Raw genomic sequence first — 7,109 nt, 5'->3', positions numbered from 1 at the left:
CCCCCCCCCCCCCCCCTTTAACATCACTGAGAGTTTATCTTATTATTCAATGCCACCACCATTGGGCCGAATCCAGTCTGTCTCCCACCTTAAGACAAAACCGACTCATGTCTGGCATCAACTGAGTCACCCTCCACTCAACTGCCTCCAATACAGTATTTCTTCCACATGTCATAACTGTACAAATCATATTGGAAAAAAAAAAGAGAAACATCTTAGTCCTCTGTCTCCTCCACAGGAAATGGTATGGAGATGGGAAAAGATCGAGGATTGCTAAACGTCAGCGGAAATCACCACCTGCCTCTAATATTTCTCAGATGTCGAGGGATTTGTCAAAAGGCGGTGGATAATGAAAATAACTCACACGATGGAAAGAGGTCTCTCACTCCGACCGGTCAGCTCCAGTATTTACGCCTCTCAGTGCAAGTCTGCTGCTCTCTTCATCCAACTCTCTCATTCCATTCCCCTCAAATATCCCGCTAAAGCTCATACAGGATCCCCTCCAATCCCGACTCGCCTGGTATTGTACGTCTTAGCCAGTCCCCCTCGCCTCAGAGAGAGAGAGAGAGAGAAAAAAAATCAAGACACTGGTGGGAAAATCGAGAGGACCGTTGCAGGCAGGATAGGGACCATAAAAAAAAATGGATCAGAAAGTGGACGGGCTGGAGGCGTTACTGAATACCTACTTGGCTCCACCGTTAACTTTGTCCCCTCTCCAAAGATGAGCTTAGTAGCACCTCCAGCATTCACACAGCACTGCGCCCCTCAGCAAAAACCCACCCCAGTGGGAGCGTTCATTACCATCTGTATTCTCAGGTGGGTATACTTGGGGCACACGCTATGCCAATCTTCAATATTGTGTTTAAGGCCCTAAACCCGTGGAAGTACTTTCTAAACAAGTGATGATGTGAATTAAGGCTTTTTATGTTGAATAGAAAAAAAATCTTCCATTCCCAACTCAAAGCAGGGTGCCTGGTGAGTCAGCCGCACCGCTAATCTGGGGATGTTACTCTGCTCTACCTAAGAACATCACGATAATTTCTTTTCAATGAATGTATGAGATTTCTCTATCCAGCTGGACGGTGTTCCTGCTTTGAGTTGCCTCTCAGCTTCGCTATCTATCCTGGGTTTCCCCTGAATTATTCCCCCTGATCCAGGTACTCAGGAAGATTCCCACTTCAGTCCACACAGACTAATCGCCTCAGACATTGTAGGGTCTATGCTCTATCAAGCAAAATGGCAGAAACTGACTGACATTCAGGATGAATTTGAGATGAGGAGATCTTAATGGATGCTTTGCACAGACAGAGGAGACACACACAAACCCTCATAGTAGACATAAGCTGTGTCGGGGTGTTTCTGAATACCTACTTGGCTCCACGGTTAACTTTGTCCCCTGTCCAAACATACGCTTATAACCAGCTCCATCATTCACACAGCACTGCGCCCCTCAGCAAAAAACCCACCCCAGAGGAGTGATCATTACCATCTTTATTCTCTGATGGGTACACCATTTTACATACATTGATCAAGACATTATTTTCATGAGTTGGAATCAGTTTCCTAAAGCTGTCCACTCAGAATTAAACGCTTAGTGGATTCCATACTCAATCAGGATTGAATACCAAAAGATTGCTTCCCATTCACAATATACACACACGTTCCTAAACAGTCTCCCAGAGTCAGTTATTATTCTGTGAGATATACTGTTGCAGTCTAAGGGAGAGTGTATGCCTTTAACACAGATAGACTCTCCTCCCTCTCTGGCTTCCTTTATCCCCCTAACGACATTAATGAATCATATCTCAGTGGTTTGAGTGTGGCCTGGACAAGGGCAGACCTGGGGATTTCTACTGTTGTCTATTTACAGATACCACACGCATCGATTTGCTGCTCAGGAATTAATGAGAACCCCACAATAATTTCTATTGTAACATGTACTCTGCGGGATCAGCTTTCTTTATCCAACTGGACAGTGTTCCTGCTTTGACGAGCCACCTAGGTTTCACTACCTAACTCTATCCTGGGTTTGTCCTGAACTTTTCCCCCGATCCAGGTACTCGCGAGGATTACCATTTCAGTCCGCACAGGCTAATGACCTCAGACATTGTAGGGTCTACACTCTGTACAACAAAGAGGCATAATCTACGTCGAGGTGCTTTTTGCAGAGATACGCACTCACATAATGTACATAAGCAGTGTAAAGGTATTACTGAATACCTACTTGCTTCCACGGTTAACTCTGTCCCCTCTCCAAAGATACGCTTATTACCAGCTCCAACATTCACACAGCGCTGCGCCCCTCAGCAAAATCCCACCCTAGTGGAGTGATCATTACCGTCTTTAATCTCTAGTGGGTACATGCCATACCATTCTTTAAAGCTGTCCCACAAACGCTAACCCTGTGCAATTAATTTCTAAAACAGTGAATTAGGGCCTGTTTTGTTAATATATAAATCAGGTTCTCCTGATGCCAACACAGAGCAGAGCTCCTGGTGTGTCAGCCCCACCATCTGGGGGACGTTACCCTAGGTACGGTATCCCTTGCTGTACCATACCTGTGGTCTGGGGAATTATTATCTCTGCTGACCTACTCGTTTTCGCTATCCAACACAAAGTCTGTGGACATTATTCTGTGACAATCCCCAACACTTACTTGGCTCCACTATCAGTCTGGTCCCACCTCCGAAGATAGGCTTGCTGTTAGCATTCACACATCCTTACGCTTCCTGACAAAAACTCTCTCCCAGTTAGTGACTGTTCTCTGTCTGTACACCAAAGCAATTTCAACCAGATGGCACCCATTTCACGTTAATTCCTTAAGACTTTGCTTACACGAGTTCGAATCGTATTTTTTTTTAAATTTATCCACATGGAACACAACATCCCTTGGATCCCACTCTCAATTATGACTGCCTTCCTAAAATTCCCACTCGTAACAGTCGCACACATCCTTAAGCAGTCTGACCCAAACTCCCAGAGTCAGTGATCATTCTGTGAAATTTACTGTTCCAACATAAGGTATAGCTGATTCACTTAACACGAATAGACTCCCCTGACTCCCTCCTTCCCTCTCTGGACCCCACTGTCTATCTGATAACACTGCTAAAAATTTAGCTGAATGGTTTGAGTGTGCCCTGGACAAGTGTGGACCTGGGACACACGGAGATTTCCGGGCGTCATTCCGGATTTACAGAAATCACATGCATGCGCCTTGGTGCTCAGGAATGAATGAGAACATCATGGTAATTTCTATTAAAATAATGCACGCCGTGGAAGCAGCTTCCTCTGTCCGACTGGCTGCTTTGAGGGGCTTATCGGTGTCTCTAATTCTATCCTGGGTTTCCCCTGAACCTTTCCCCCTGATCCAGGTACTCAGGAAGATTCCCATTTCAATCCACACAGGCTAATCACCTCAGAAAATGTAGCGTCTATACTCTACAAAGCAAAGACACAGAAACAGACCATATTCAAGATAAATTTCGAGTCGGGAGACCTCAGTGGATGCTTTATACTGAAAACAAAATACACATACACACCAACTCCCACAATATACGTGAGATGTGTGATAGTGTTAGTGAATACCTACTTAGTTCCACAGTTAACTTTGTCCCCTCTCCAAAGGTAAGCTTAGTACCTCCAACATTCACACAGCACTGCGCCCCTCAACAAAAACCCACCCCAGTGCCATCTTTATTCTCTGGTGGGTACACTTGGGCACACTCCATGCCATTTCTGCAGTGCTGTGATACAGACACTAACTCTCTGTAAGCATTTTCGAATCCAGCGTTGATGTGAAATCGGGACTATCTGCTTTTTCCCAACTCAGAGCTGAGCTCCTGGTGTGTCATTCCCACAGATAATCTGGGGATGTTACCCCAAGTATGATATCCCTTGCTGTACCTTACCTGTGGTCTGGGGTATTATTATCTCTGCTGACCTACCCGTGATCACTATCCAACACAAGCCCATGGATATTATTCTGTGACAATCCCCAACACTTACTTGGCTCCACTATCAGTCTGGTCCCACCTCCGAAGATAAGCTTGTAGGTGCCATCATTCACACACCCTTACACTGCCTAACAAAAACCCTTCCCATTTAGTGTCTGTTCTTTGGACCATCGATGCTGCTTCAAGCAGACAGCACCCATTTTACGCACATTACATATGACATTCCCTTCATCAATTGGAATCAGTTACCTAAAGATGTACATTTTAAAAAAAAACTACCACTCACTGGATTTCATAATAATTCATGGTCAACTTCCAAAAACTGGCTTCCTCCTCACAATATTCACACACAAACCACCAGAGTCAGTTCTTATTCTGTGAGATTTACTGTTGCAATCCAAGGTAGAGTGTATCCATTTAACAAAGATAGGCTCTCCTCACTCTCTTCCTGGCTCCCTCTATCCAGCTAACCCCATTAATGAACCATATCTCAGGTTTGATTGTGGCCTGGACAAGGGCAGACCTGGGACACACGGATATTTCAAAAAGGCGATTTTAAGGCCTCTATTGATATTTAGAGAAATCAGGGCAGGACTTATACACTTAATGGTAAGGTCCTAGGGAGTGCTGCTGAACAAAGAGACCTTGGAGTGCAGGTTCATAGCTCCATGAAAGTGGAGTCGCAGGTAGATAGGATAGTGAAGGCGGCGTTTGGTATGCTTTCCTTTATCGGTCAGAGTATTGAGTACAGGAGGTGGGAGGTCATGTTGCGGCTGTACAGGACATTGGTTAGGGCCACTGTTGGAATATTGCGTGCAATTCTGGTCTCCTTCCTTTCGGAAAGATGTTGTGAAACTTGAAAGGGTTCAGAAAAGATTCACAAGGATGCTGCCAGGGTTGGAGGATTTGAGCCACAGGGAGAGGTTGAACAGGTTGGGGCTGGTTTCCCTGGAGATTCGGAGGCTGAGGAGTGACCTTATAGAGGTTTATAAAATCATGAGGGACATGGATAGGATAAGTCACTTCCCTGGGGTGGGGGAGTCCAGAACTAGAGGACATAGGTTTAGGGTGAGAGGGGAAAGATCTAAAAGAGACCTAAGGGGCAAGTTCTTCACGCAGAGGGTGGTACGTGGATGGAATGAGCTGCCAGAGGAAGTGGTGGAGGCTGGTACAATTGCAACATTTAAGAGGCATCTGGATGGGCACAGGAATGGGAAGGGTTTGGAGGGATATGGGCTGGGTGCTGGCAGGTGGGATGAGATTGGGTTGGGATATCTGGTCAGCATGGACAATTTGGACTGAAGGGTCTGTTTCCAAGCTGTATATCTCTATGACTCTATGGCTATGACACGCATCAATTTGGAGCTCAGGTATTAATGAGAACCTCCAGACAAGTTCTATTGAAATAATGTACTCTCTGGAAGCAGCTTTCTCAGTCCAAATGGACGGCTGCTGCTTTGTGGAACTGCTCCACTTCGCAATCCAATTCTATCCCGGGTCTGCCCTAAACCCTTCCCACTCACCCAGGAACTCAGAAAAAGTCCTACTTCAATCCACACAGGCCAATTGCCACAGACGTCGTAAGACCTGTTCTCTAAGAAGCAAAGAGACAGAAACTGTCTGATATTGAAGGTGAATTTCACATGTGAGATCTCTGCAGATGCTTTGTAAAAAAACACCCTAACATAGTAGACACAAGCAGTGTCGAATTGCTTCCGAACACCTATTGGTTCCACGGTTAACTTTGTCCCCTTTCCAAAGATAAGCTTATATGCAGCACCTCCAGCATTCACACAGCACTGCGTCCCCCAGCAAAAACCCACCCCAGCGGAGTGATCTTTATTCTCTGATGGGTACACTTGGGGCACATGCTATGCCATTTTTCAATGCTGTGATACAGACACTAACAATGTGGAAGTATTTTCTAAAGGAGCACTGATGTGAATCTGTTTTTCTAAAGAAAAGGATTATCTTGATCCTGACTCAGAGCAGAGAGCCTGGTGGGTCAGTCCCACCGATAATCTGGGGATTTTACCCTGAGTACGGTATCCCTTGCTGTACCGTATCTGTGGTCTGGGGAATTATTATCTCTGCTGACCTACTCGTGGTCACTATCCAACACAAGCCCATGGACATTATTCTGTGAAAATCCCCAACACTGACTTGGCTCCACAATCAGTCTGGTCCCACCACCAAAGATAAGCTTGTCGCTGCTATTTTTAAAAAACCCTACACTTCCTGACAAAAACCCTCTCCCAGTTAGTGACTGTTATTTCCCTCTCCCACCAATAACATTTGGATGAAACGACACACATGTTATGTACGTTACTCATGAGAGTCAATTTTCGTGAGTTGGAGTTAGTTTCCTGAAGTCGTCCACTCAGAACCCAACACTCACTGTGCTCCAGCCTCAATCATGACTGACCTCCAAAAATTACCTTCCCTTTCGCAATATTCACACACCGTCTGACCCAAACTCCGAGAGTCGGTTATTAGTCTGTGAGATTTGCTGTTAACAATCTAAGGTAGCGTCCCTCCATTGAACACAGAGACACTCTCCTCACTCTCTTCCTCTCTGGCCCCAATCTATCAAAGTGCCAGGTTAATGAATCATATCTCAGTGTGTTGAGTGTGACCTGGACAAGTGTGGACCTGGGATACTCAGAGATGTCCAGGCATCAGTTCATATTGACAGAACTCACACACATCAACTTGGCACTCAGGAATTAATGAGAAGATCAGGATAATGTCAATTGAAATCATCCCAGTGGAAGCAACTTGCTCTTTCAAACTAGATAGTGATACTGCTTTGATAACTCACTTGCCTGAGCTCTCCGATTCTATCCTGCGTTTCCCCCTGAACCATTCCCCTTCATCCATGAACTCCAGGCAATCCTCATTTCAGTCCACACAGACTAATCGCCTCAGACACTGTAGCGTCTATACTCCAGCATCTGCAGTCCTCACTTTCTCCTCTATACTCTATAAAGCAAAGGGGCAGGAAACGCTTGATATTCAACATGAATTTCATCTGTGGAGATCTCAGTGGATGCTTTACAAAGAGGAAATTATACACACAAGACGCTCGTATAATAGACATCAACAGTATAGAGGTGTTTCTGAATACCTACTTGGCACCACGGTTAACTTTGTCCC

The sequence above is a fragment of the Chiloscyllium plagiosum genome, chromosome 44, assembly GCF_004010195.1.
Source record: "Chiloscyllium plagiosum isolate BGI_BamShark_2017 chromosome 44, ASM401019v2, whole genome shotgun sequence".
NCBI lineage: Eukaryota > Metazoa > Chordata > Chondrichthyes > Orectolobiformes > Hemiscylliidae > Chiloscyllium > Chiloscyllium plagiosum.
The sequence above is the reverse complement of the archived record's forward strand: the minus strand, read 5'-3'. Positions refer to the sequence as shown.